The 13476-nt window shown below is 37.7% G+C and overlaps 1 protein-coding gene across 1 annotated transcript in view; it reads left to right on the forward strand.

Moving 5' to 3' along the window:
* Positions 1-825: 825 nt before the first annotated feature.
* Positions 826-13476, forward strand: part of mtus2a (microtubule associated tumor suppressor candidate 2a) — a 62245-nt gene continuing 49594 nt past the window's right edge. Inside the window, exon 1 of the mRNA XM_016240091.1 lies at positions 826-881. The gene's annotated coding sequence lies outside the window, so the exon portion shown is untranslated. The remainder of the gene's footprint in view (positions 882-13476) is intronic.

Here is a 13476-nt window from a genome sequence, read left to right on the forward strand (position 1 = left end):
GCTCTTTTTAATGCTCAGAACTGTAATGTGCAGAGGCCTTGTTCACATTTTTGGTTACAAAGGTTTTAGTAGATTAAAATGTTTTCTTATTTGTGATTGTGGCTTAGTTGGTGTTTGAACCTGAAGACATTTCACATGTTTTTTTTAACTCTTGAAACTTGGCAGATACGATTTAGAATCAAATTACATGCATACATAATGTATAAATGATCAGCTGTTTAAATAGTTGCATAACACATTAATAAATAATATGAATAATATATTTGTAATGAGGCAAGTAGTAAAAAATAACAAAGCGCCAGATGATCTAAGATATACCCACTATTACAAAAAAAAGAAAAAAACAATGCATTTAAAATGTGTTAAAGTGTTTTGTTTTTGTCATTTTGTGTGTTCATTTTTGGACCATTTCAAATGTGGCGCATATGCATAATGACTGTATACCTACTGTTTCAACTTGATGCTGTAAATAAAATACATTTTGGAATTTATTTTTTATGTTTTATAATATTTATTATTTTAAATAAATTACATTTAGTTTAATTAACCAATTTTAAGCTTTTAAAAACACATTACTTCAAAACACCGTATTGTTGAACTTGATCGGTCTTTGTTGCTGCTTGGTGACGGCGTGTTACGCAAGTGTACTCTGATTGCAGTTCACCACAGTGGCCGGCAGGGGTCAGCGTTAACCGGTACCACACAGTAACCGCAGCATCCCGGATCAGAGAGAACGAGAGAGGTGAGCACTGAGCAGAAGAGAGATGCTCCGCTCAAAGCATCGCGCCGAAGCGAGCTCGATCAGTCAGCGGATCTGCTGTGGGAGAGAGCGGGCGGTGAGCGGGCTGAATGAGGGACGACTGACCCTGTGATTCTCAAAGGTGAGTGTTTATACACGGAATTAACGTTACGGAGAAACGTACACGGGTGTTTTGATACGAATAGATTGTGTATCTAGTGCCATCTTTGCTGTTCAAGGACATTAACTTGGTAAACATTTTTTTTAAGTCATGTGATGGCATATAACCCTAAAAGTTTGACTTTTTGTTACACTCACTTTTAAATATGTATTTGCATTTTGTATTATTTATAGACACGTTTATAAATATTTTGAATATTCTGAAATAACTTACTAGACTAGACAAATGCTGCTGTAATTTTGCATATTAGTTGTGATTTTAATGTAGCTCTTCTCAGCTGATAGATAGATAGATAGATAGATAGATAGATAGATAGATAGATAGATAGATAGATAGATAGATAACATGCATGCACAGGCACGTTTCTAATGTCAAGTGGTGAGATGAAAAAAATATAAACATCCCCTCAAAGCTTTAAACTCAAGACTTATGCACATATGTGACCCTGGACCACAAAACCAGTCATAAGGGTCAATTATTTTAAATGTATACATCAAAGCGGAAAGCTGAATAAATAAGCTTTCCATTGATTTATGGTTTATTGGGATATGACAATATTTGAAAATCTGGAATCTGAGGGTGCAAAAAAAAAAATGTAGAAAATCACCTTTAAAGTTGTCCAAATGAAGTCCTTAGCCATGCATATTACTAATCAAAAATGAAGTTTTGATGTATTAGGAATGATGCGGTAGGAAATTTACAAAATATCATCATGAAACTTGATCTTTACTTAATATCCTAATGATTTTTGGCATAAAAGAAAAATCTATAATTTTGGCCCATACAATGTATTGTTGGCTATTTCTACAAATATACCTGTGCTACTTAAGACTGGTCTTGTGGTCCAGGGTCACATATATGCTTTCATATGATGAGATAAAGATGTAAACATCCCTCTAAAACGGTCTAGATCTGGTCTTTGAGAGCTGCTGTCTCTATGGGATGTATCAGAATAAGGCAGAGCCTCCGGCACAGCTTAGAACTGACTTACTTAGCCTGGAAATGAACTTGACGATCGGCGCATCCCGGCAACCACTCCTATAGGAATAAATGTTTTTGCATAATGAAGTTTTACTTACCGAAACCCCTTTGATCCATTTTATGTGATTTCTTTTTTGTAGTTGATAGACCGGGGTCACGACAAAAATAGGGAAGTAGGGGGGAGGGAACATGTGAAGAACCCTGTCAAGGTTACAGCATCACAAACACACATCTGAAGTCTGTCTCAAGGGGTTACTAGACGTGTTGATCTGGTGAAGGAGGTTTGATAGGGGAAATGGGTGGAGAAGTATAATGAAGTGTTTGTATGAGTCATTCCAATTGCCGATAAGGATTATAAAGGCTTTTTCCCCCAAACAGAATTGTGATCCACTTGTCAGTCAATGTAGGATGGACGAGAATCCAAGTGAGACTTCTTCTAGTTGTCAGTTGAAATGGGAAACCAGTGATTATTGACATATTAAGCTTTGAGTCTAACCAGCTTGTGAGTGTGACCTCTCTGTTACCTCTGGAAAACGGCTCTGCTGGGATGTTTTTCCTGCCATCAACTTGATTCCATCGCTCTACCTCTACAAATCCTCCGGTAACACAGTAGCACTTCTATTCCTTGCCCTCCAGACGTGGATCACATATTTAGAGTAGTTCTAGCCTGCTGAGAACATCGCACTTTCCACACTTTACCTGTCCTAAATCCCCCGTCTCCTGCAGAGAGGTCTTGTAAAGTGCTCTGTTCTCTCGATGTCTTCATCTGGCAGCTCTCAGCCTGTTTTCCTCTGACGCCTGTGAGGACTCTGATCTTTCAACTGGATCAATCTTCTTTCCCCTTGCGCTGCTATTTGGGTTCCAACCATGCTTTTAATTTATTTAGTATGGCCAAACATACACGATTTGAGCTCTGCTTTTGTCACGCAAAGTCAGCCAGGAAGGCTAGAATCAAATATCGCTGCAGTGTTGCCGTTTTTCTTTGGATTGATTTCTTAATGTCATCACATGAGATGATAGATGTCCTTGAGACCGAGAGGAAGTGGTGTCTGAAGCATTAGCACTTTATTTGTGTTTCCTTCTGCTATCATTGCTAGCATTACTCTCTAGTTCTCTTTTAACAATCCTCTAGCTACTCATTGTTCTTCATCATCACATGTTGGTTATTAAAATAGCTGTTTTATTATCTATCTGCTTGTTCAGGCATAGAGCTTAGTGATAACAGCGTCATAAGACGGTGATATTTGGTTACATTTCGGATGTGACGTCGGGTGACCAAAATTCAATGTCAATTCAACGTCTAATGTCAATGTTAAATTGATGCCCAATACCGACATCAGCTGACATTGATATTTGTTGTTTTTGGTTTGTGTAACCAAAATCCAACGTTAAGTCAACATCAAATTGGCGTCAAATACTGACGTCAACCCAATTTTCATTCTCAACCAAAATGCAACATCTGTCCAACGTCATGTCCAGCGTCAACCTGATGTTATATTGACATCATGTGCCTGCTGGGAATACATTTGCCAATATTTAGCTATTTGGAAGTCGTTAGCTTTTATTTCTGTGAATTCCTCAGAAAGACTACTAACAGCTTTGTCAATTTATAATGCACAATTTTTGTAATCAAATATGTCAAAGATGTACTTTTACTGGCAATGTGTGAGAATATCTCAACTGCTTTAATTTAATTGCATTAGCCTAATTAGCATTAGCCTATGTCTACATTAACCCTACATTTGTCTGTAATTTTGGACCAATTTTGTTTTGTTTTTGTTCAAAACTTGACAAATCTGAACAAACAAACAAAAAAACGTTTGATGAGTCTAATAGAAAAAAAAGCACATTGGCTGTTTTGTGGTCAAAATTAACTGACCATAGAAAATGAATAGGAAAGGCCCTAATACAGAGCACTTTTTAAACATATGTGTTGAATAAATAAAAATATCTAGAATTCTGCAAAAATGAAGCTTATGAATTCATTTTTAAATATATATACCAAATTTGACAGACAATAGTGGGATTTTATGTAATGTCCACTGTAATAAAGTTCCAAAAGTTAGTGTATTTATTTGCTTATACAAATAATGGTGAAATAGAGAAGTGTATACATAAGTAAATAAGATCCAAATGACCTAAAATCCCTGAAGAAGTGCATGATTTTATTGCTACTACTTTTAAGTATCATTATTAGCCTTGGTTGACCACTAATAGAGATAATTCTAAACTAGAATTGAATGTGCAAATCTAGCATCAAAAGTAGTAATACGCCATAAGGGTAGTTGACAAAATCATAGCATATTACTTCTATTTATACAAATACTCAAATTACAAGGGCTATAATGGTACATCAGCCAATGTACCATCACAATCTCTTTCTGATGTTTTGCCTGTGCCTAAAGGTTTTTGTGAATCAGGCCTGGCGATTAATAGTTAATAAGTCATGCTTACGTTAGTTATCTCATCAAACAACTGCTTACATTGCTTAGCAGTCATATAGTGAAAAGCATCATCGCCTTGCCTCAAACGCTTCTAGAGGCTTTATTATCTTAATTTTATGTAGAATTTAATGGTGTGGTTTGTTTTGTATTTTATGTAACTTAAAACGCTCAGTGTGGTTTGTAAACCAATTTGATGCATTGCGTTGCCTACAGCGATACTGGCTCGCTTGACTTTTACTTTCTGTTTTTTTTGGGAAATGGTGAAAAATGACTCCTACGGAATGCGCTCCCAGACACCACACTCTCATTTGCATGTGATGTGTCATTAAGGACTGGAGATGAAATAAAAGAAATGTAAAAAGGGAGTGATTTCAAGAGCTTGGGACCTTCTCTGTTTCTCTCTGCAAAATCTCACCATAGCCTTTCATCTATAAAACCCTGGCAAGAACCGATGCAGGGAGCCGCTCTGTAATCTCCAAAACTGTCCCGATTAGTGGGCAGGACTGGAGAAATTACTCTTGAAATATGATTTTAACGTTGAGAGTTAGAATCACTTAAACATTCTAATACACATTAGGGGGACTTGTATATTCAACATTGGTAATTATAGAGCTATATGTTTTGTTTGTTATCAGTTGACTAGATTATGTGCTTATGTAGCGCTCTGGTCATGTTCATGGATGAGTATGTTATGTTTACACAGGTGCTTTGTGTATAATCTATAAGTCAAGAGTGCTTTGTTTGTTTGAGCCTTTTCATAGAGTCAGATTCATGTACCTTTGCCGTCTAGGTGGAGTAAAGCCTGTCATTTCTCACTGAGGTTATTATCCATTGTCTCTTCAAAAGAAAATTATAAGTGCCGACTGAAAGCTTCCGGTATTTTCCCAGGGGTGCTTTGGTAATAGCAAACCACGGCTCACCTCTCTTCCTCTCTCCACAGTGACCTTGATAGCTCAGTTGCATGTTGCAGTCACAGAGTTTTGAGTCTAAAACTCACAGATCATATTTCGGCCACAGAGTCAAGCCGCCAAACATTTCCTTGTGCTACATCCATTCAACATGTTCTTCGAGTGCGGCGTGGAGAATGAACTTAGTCAGAGCTGGAAAATCTGTTTTATTGTATAAAACAGCATGTCAGTTCAGGGTTATAGAACATTACTTTTACCCCCTGAGGAGCGAGTTACCCCTCATTCACCTCACAGTAGCGTCACCCTATGGTTTCTTACTCTCCAAAGCCCTGAAGTACTTATAAAAATCTCACTCTTCCTCCCTCTCTCTCTCTCTCTCTCTCTTTCACACGATCTCACCATCACAGATGGCCTTAAAGGGATGGTTCACCCCAAAATGATTTTTTTGGTTATTATATTCTAGGGTTGGGCCGATAGACGATGCCATCGTCCTCCTGAAGTACTTATAAAAATCTCACTCTTCCTCCCTCTCTCTCTCTCTCTCTCTCTCTCTTTCACACGATCTCACCATCACAGATGGCCTTAAAGGGATGGTTCACCCCAAAATGATTTTTTTGGTTATTATATTCTAGGGTTGGGCCGATAGACGATGCCATCGTCCATCGACGATGGCTGACAGACATCACGATGTTGAGCCGGCCTCGTGATCTGCCGCATCCCAATTCCGTGTTCAGAAAGGAAATTAAATGTACTACGGAACCCCTAAAGGGAATAAATAGCCTACGAGATGGGAGGATAAAACAATATATCAATACTTTCTCTTGCAATTATATCGTTGGGTAATTATACTGTATTTAAATTGCGGCCATCAGGGAGCCACTACTAATATGCAGGGCATTGAAACCGCTTTCGAATGCGCACTCTCATTTTACTTTCACTTTCACTTTCACTTTCAAGATTTGCGATCACACGGACTCTATACTACGGAGTGGCAGTACCTACCTATCACACATTTTACAAGATTAGATATTTGTCATAGGTGCTCAGTATCTGCAAATCATTCGCCATTGTCCTATCAGTCATCGCTTTTCTTTACTCTGTGTATGTGGTAAGTGAACTTTCATGTACTGTAACGTAGCAGTTTACCACTAGCAACCCTATTATATTCTCACCGTCGTGTAATTTTGAACCCGTATTATGTTACTTTTAGTAGGACACAAATGAAAGAATTTTTAAAGAATTTTTATGTCTATTGTGTCAGAATAGCAGTTTGTAGCTTAATATTAAAGATAAATTTATATATATATATATATATGTGTGTGTGTGTGCGTGTGTGTGTGTGTGTGTATATATATATATATATATATATATACTTTGTTGTCTCTTAAAAAATCTGTCAACAATCCAATCTTTCATTTTTACAATTTTTCATTTTCATTTTTACAGCTGCTAGTGATTCTCTCTCTCTTGCTCACTAATAAATGATCTCTCATCTTTATATCTCTCTTTAATGTCACCATCTCTTTTCCTTTCTCTCACTGCCTTGTTCTTTCATAGGTTCCTCATCTCCTTACTCCTCGTTAATTACAGCCTCTCTGCCTTTGCGTCTCTCTACCTCTCTGAATAGGAAACTGCGTCTTTCAGTCTAATTAATCACATGACTGTAAAGCTTCGTTGTCATGGTCCAGACATCCGCTGAGGTCAGTGCAGTAATGAAAAGCTCACTGACCACAGACACATTCATCTAAAACCAGTTCTGCTCATACTAAAGCCTGCCTTTGGCAAAGTAATGGGTGTGGAAGACATGATTTTGAGGCTATCGGATGCAAAAGTGCTGATTTATGGGAGATTGTGATTGATTGGCTGTAATGGTCTCTGATGATGGTGAATTAGGGGTTAAAGGTACCAACTGAGAGGTTAAACAGAGGTGGATTTCTCTTGTTATAGGTGCATTTGATGGCCAGAACATCACATTCCTTCAGTGTTTGTTGTCTAAATTATTTTTTTGTGACACTGAAGAGAAGATGAGAAAGGACGCAGTGTGTTTTTGCGTGTGTGTGTGTATGAGGCGGGGTCTCTGCAGTATCCTGTCACTCCTCCCCTTCACGCTGCTCCACACGAGGCTTTGTGTGTGTACTCAACCATGCCTTTCTGTTTACATGGCTGACGTGTGACGGAGAGAACGAGAAAGAGTCAAAGAAAGACACTAAAGCTTGCTTGCATCTTTAAAAGAGGAGAAAGAAACAACGAGAGGAGAATAAATAATTGACAATGAGATAGAAAAACTGGTCAGTATTTTCTTCATAAAATGTAATGGTTGTGAACTTTGTGGCTGAATATACCTAAAGACATAATGAAAGCAAGGCGGCATAATGACAGTGGAAGAATCCCAATAAATCTGTGCAGATATTGGCTCAACCCCCTTTTCCTCCCCCCGTGACTCCCTAGACGCTCTGCAGAATATTTTAACCCTTTCGGGCAATCTGTTTTACATTCCACCTGTGCTGAGGGAGGGATAAGCCTCTTCCTATCCTCCTAGGACAGAGTCAGGGACCTTTGTCTAGTGATTACTGTTTCAAATAGCTATGAAAGAAGATATAGAATCTCCTACCTCATTACTGAAAGCATTGTTCTTAATAGAACATGTGTATGCACCGTCTCTCTGACAACGGATTATGTTTTTTGCCTCAATATGAGGGGTGAAATTACAATTTTAGCATCATAAGGGTATATGATACGTTTTACAAGCAGTTTTTATTTCAGTTGTTATTGTTGCTTTAGTAATATACTATATTTAGGGTCCACACAATCACAAATAACCTGGTAATATCAGGGAATTTAACTGTGAAAGTTGTCACATTTCTATACTAAAAAATGCATAATGCATAAGGGCTCAAAAAAGGCAATTAGGGTTAGGCTATTTAAAATGTTCTTCTTTTTATCAAGCTCCTATGTGTAGGTTCAGTAATTTCACATTAATGGCAATAAATAGGTTCTTTTCATTGCTATTAAAGCGAAATAACTGAACATAAACATAGGAGCCTGAGAAAAATGCTAATTTTAGAAGAAAACTTCAGACAGCACTTAGAGGCTTTTGCATCTGAACTCTTCATATATATAATTAAGAATTAATATTTTATTTATTTTAATACACAACCCTACAGAGGATAAGCAATTTGAAGACTGTATAGAATTTATTTTAATACATTTGCGTGTATTAAACGCATTAGTTTTTTAATATTATATTTTATTGCTTTTATATTATTATTATTATTATTATTATATTACAGCTTTTATCAATCGTGGATAATGTTCATGTATAAATATGCTATTGTTTCTTGTTAGTTCAACTTTTTTCATAATGAATTAACCTATTCAGTTTTTATTTTCAAAAATATTTGTATTAATGTATGTAAAAATTGCCGTTTCTAGCTAACATTAATACATGCTGTAAAAGTATGTTGTTCATTATTAATTTGTTTTTACTCTTACATTAACTAATGTTGTAAATGTTTACCCTATTGGAAACATATTGCATATAATAATATAATAATAATAAAAATAAAATGAAATGAAATACCAGTAATCAGGAACTGCTTGAAAAAAAGGTACCCTTCCTTTAACAGTGACATTGTTATATTGTCTGTGAGATCAGATTTCTCTTTACAGAGTCTATATTTTGCACAGGAGTCTTTGTTGCAATGCAGTATGTGATCAGGGGACCTTGACTGACAGATGTGTGTGTGTGTGCTGGGATAGAGGACTTAGCATCAGGACAAAGATACAGCGCACGTGGCAGAGATGTGCAGATGCAGTAGCCCTGTGCAGGGATAAAAACGCATGCTTGTGTGTGTTTATGTGCTGAACTCTCTCTATAGGCTGTCTAGACAAAGAGCCGACCCTGTTCACCCCGTAACAGAGAGAGTGAGTGAGTGCATCGCTGCAGTCGGGGAGTAATAAAATGGACAAAGCAGCCGAGGTGGTGAGGAGAAGAGAGAGAGAAGGAGGTAGAGAAAGAGAGGATGTTGGGGGAAGGGTTCCACTCTTTCTTTGTTCCATTTTTCATGAAAACCCCATTGTGTGCGGGAAGCCCTGTCCTGTCCTGTACTGTAGGGCAATTGCAGGAGTAATTACTGTTTCAGCTTTTTTCAGACGGAGAGGAGAGGGTTGAGGAGGAGAGATAGTGGGGTTCATTTCAAGCCCCAAGAGGATGAGCACAGTCCAAAATTCTTTCCGCCACCTGCATAGACAGTCATGCAGTGTATACTGTACATGCAACCGCAGATTCATAACTGCAAAATCTCTCTTAAAGGAATAGTTCACCCAAAAATTAAAATTCTGTGATTAATTACACACCCTTATGTTGTTTTTAAATCCGTAAGACGTTCGTTCATCTTCAGAACACAAATTAAGATGTTTTTGATGAAATCCGAGAGCTCTCTGATCCTGCACAACTGACACGTTCCCGGCCCAGAAATGTAGTAATGTCAGCGTTAAAATAGTCCATGTGACATCGGTAATGTTATGAAGCTACGAGAATACTTTTTGTGTGCTAAGAAAACAATAAATAACAATTTTATTAAACAATTCTTCTCCTCTGTGTCACCGTCCATCGACATTAATGAGAGTACCACGACTTATGTTGAATGTCCCATCTGAAATTGGTTTGTAATTTAAAGGTCTTTCTTCATCATTTACTAAGAACTTTGATTGCTTTTAGAACATATTGCAACACACAACAAATTGCAACACAAATTTCAAATCATGTTCAATGTTTTAAAGGAATAGTTCACCCCAAAATGAAAATTTGCTGAAAATATAGTCCCCCTCAGGCCATCTAAGATGTAAATGAGTTTGTTTCTTCGTTTAGACGAGAAATTTTGCATTACATCACTTGCTCATCAAACGGATCCTCAGCAGTCAATAGGTGCTGTCAGAATGAGAGACCAAACAGCTGATAAAAACATCACAATAATCCATAAGTAATCCACACTACTCCAGTCCATCAATCTATGTCTTGTGAAGTGAAAAGCTGCTTGTTTGTAAGATTTATATATATATATATTTTTTTTTTTTTTTACTTCAAATTCTTACTTTAAATGGATGTTAATTGATGGACTACAGTCTCTTATGGATTATTGTGGTGTTTTTATCAGTTGTTTAGACTCTCATTCTGATGGCACCCATTCACTGCAGAGGATCAATTGATGAGCAAGTGATGTAAAGCTAAATTTCTCCAAATCTGTTCTGATGAAGAAACAAACTTATCTACATTTTCAGTAAATTCTCATTTTGGGTGAACTAATCCATTTAATAAATATTGATTTTGATTAATTGAATATATAATGTGTACAATATGATTGTTTGAATATATAATGTGTACAATATGATTGTTTACTGAGAGGCAAAGACTATGTTTGCGTGAATTTGTTGGCCGTCTCTGCTTATTTGTGCGTGACTTTTTGTCAATGCGCTTGTGTGTGTGCATGCGTGAAATCTCAGGTTAAGTGTCGTTTTCTCACTGTGAGGTGTGGATGGGGTGCTAATTGTATGGCTCAGGGTCAGTATGTTTGTTTCTGGTGTAAGTGTGTTTATATGTGTGTGTGTGTGCTTGACTTCCTACTCTGTCAAATGTCAGTCACAGTCACACCAAGTGTTTGTGTCTGAACCAGCTGCAATGCAATTAAGCACAGAGTGCTGGTGTGATAAGCTGCCGTGAGCTTGTGTGTGATGTGTGAGTGACGTCTGAGCGTGTGTGTGTGTGTGTGTGTGTGTGTGTATATGTGTGTTTTATCAAGCATGCATGCATAATTGCTTCAGGATGGAAACATAAACACGCTGTACATTGGTTGACTTTAGAAGAATTTACATGTTATTAAATGTAGTAATATCTCTGTACATCTGTTTCCATCAAGAAATATCTCTGCTTTATACGTGTAGCCACAGGAAATGTTCAGCTGTGACCTTTCTTTTGCTATCTTTATTTGTTTTCTGTTATCAGATGTATTGCGGGATGTAGGGGGATGAAGATAGGGATGTTTCAGAGATATACGGAGTGAAGTCAATGGGTACTATAAGCTCAATAGCAGTTGGTTTTTAAGTGGGGTTTGTTCACTGTGTCTCACCATGTGTCCTTCGGTTTATTCTGTTCATTGTGATTGGTGATGTTGTGTGTTAATTGTGGCCTCTCAATTTCAAGGGCTTTTCAAGAGCTTTGCAGTAGCTGTGCACTGTTTGTGGTTTCTGCTGTAAAAGCCGCTTAAATCAGCCTATGTTGGTTTTACCGTGTCTCAAAATCTGTCCGAGCTGGTTCTTCCATACTAACAAGTTAAAACCAACAAACCAAACCAAATAACATAACATAATTTGATTGTCATAATAATTGTAATGTAAAATTTATAATATATTTACTGTATATACTACCATTCAAAAGTTTAAGATCAGTAAGATTTGTTTTATTGTTTTTTAAGTTTTTTAAGTATATTGTCTTATACTCACAAAGGCTGAATTCATTTGCTCAAAAATACAGCAATATCACAATTTAAAATAACTGTATTGTAAAAATATCTGTTCATGTAATGGCAAAGCTGAATCTTCAGCATCATTACTCCAATCTTCAGTGTCACATAATATGCTGATTTGCTGCTCAAAAACATTTCTTATTATTATCAATGGTAAAAACAGTTGTGCTGCTTAATATTTTTGTGGAAACCACAAACCAGAAGTATGGAGAGATTTAACATTCTGCTAAGAATAAAAGAGTGTAAGAGACTCGATATGCCCTTAAGAATTGTGATTGACAGGCTTATATGAACATTCTTCTCCTGAACTATATTACAATCCCTTTAATACCACATTCACATCATTACTGTCTAAATACAACTGCCTAAGATGGCATTTAAGACATGTACACTGCATGTCACACATCTCATCAGCCTTTGGTTCGTCTGAAATGACAAAAGGTGGTAGTTAAGCAGATTTCCTCAGACCTGCGTTGTTACGGAGGGCGCGGGGGGGTTCAGAGAGGTGTAATGATTCTCCTGTCTTCTGCATATCTGCTCATTATTCACCTCTCTTTCTCAGTCTGCAGGATCTGTTTATCCCACCGAAATCTCATTTGAGAGTCGCAGAGTAATAACTCTGTCTATTTTCCTCTGAATCTCCTGACCTTCTGATAAATGGATCGGAGATTATGCATCTGACAAATGGATTTAAATGTGACATAATTAGGATGGATTTGGTGGCAAGGGGTGCAGTAGGCAGATCACTCGTAGCCCTCGGCAGGAGGGATTCATTTAGAAGCCGATGCATATCTGCTCATTATTCACCTCTCTTTCTCAGTCTGCAGGATCTGTTTATCCCACCGAAATCTCATTTGAGATTCGCAGAGTAATAACTCTGTCTATTTTCCTCTGAATCTCCTGACCTTCTGATAAATGGATCGGAGATTATGCATCTGACAAATGGATTTAAATGTGACATAATTAGGATGGATTTGGTGGCAAGGGGTGCAGTAGGCAGATCACTCGTGGCCCTCGGCAGGAGGGATTCATTTAGAAGCCGAAGACGGAAATCTTGTTAGAGCACCTGGAGGGATTGTTTTTTTTTTAATTCTACCACTGCAATATGACTGTTCCCCAAATCTGAGCAGCACAAAAATGAGGAGTGTGGGATGTGTGCCAATACCTGTGGAGATTTGAATGGACAACGTGCTTCCATGCAAGCTCTCAAGTTCCACCTGTGTGTATTGTAGTAGTAGAAAAGAGGAAAAGAAAGCATTAAAGACAGAAAGAAAGCAGAATAGGATTGAGCCGTATTCAAATCAGTATTTCCCACATGAGCACCACAGCTCGACGTATCAATAAGCCTCTGCACTGGTGTACCAATTAAACAGCCCAAGAGTGGTTTAAGGAAACAATAGCGACACAGTCACCGGTTACCCCGGGAGAATTGGGGCAACACTGAGCTGAATGTAGCCCATAGCTTTCTTCCCAGATCGATGAGTCCGCCTAGCCGCACTGCAGGTGCTGAAGCTGCATTTAGCTCTGTTCCCATGACTCCATCTCTCTGTGACCCCTCTCTGCATCTCCATACTGGTTTAGCACAAGAAACACTGATATTATACAACTCACAACCCTACTGTAAACAAATTCACATTTAAGGTAGGAATCTGGGTCATTTAGTGGAAATTCAGCAGGGGTTTCTGCAGTTTTGGGTCACCGT

Source organism: Sinocyclocheilus grahami, unplaced genomic scaffold, assembly GCF_001515645.1.
Source record: "Sinocyclocheilus grahami isolate Dianchi unplaced genomic scaffold, SAMN03320097.WGS_v1.1 scaffold581.1, whole genome shotgun sequence".
Lineage (NCBI taxonomy): Eukaryota > Metazoa > Chordata > Actinopteri > Cypriniformes > Cyprinidae > Sinocyclocheilus > Sinocyclocheilus grahami.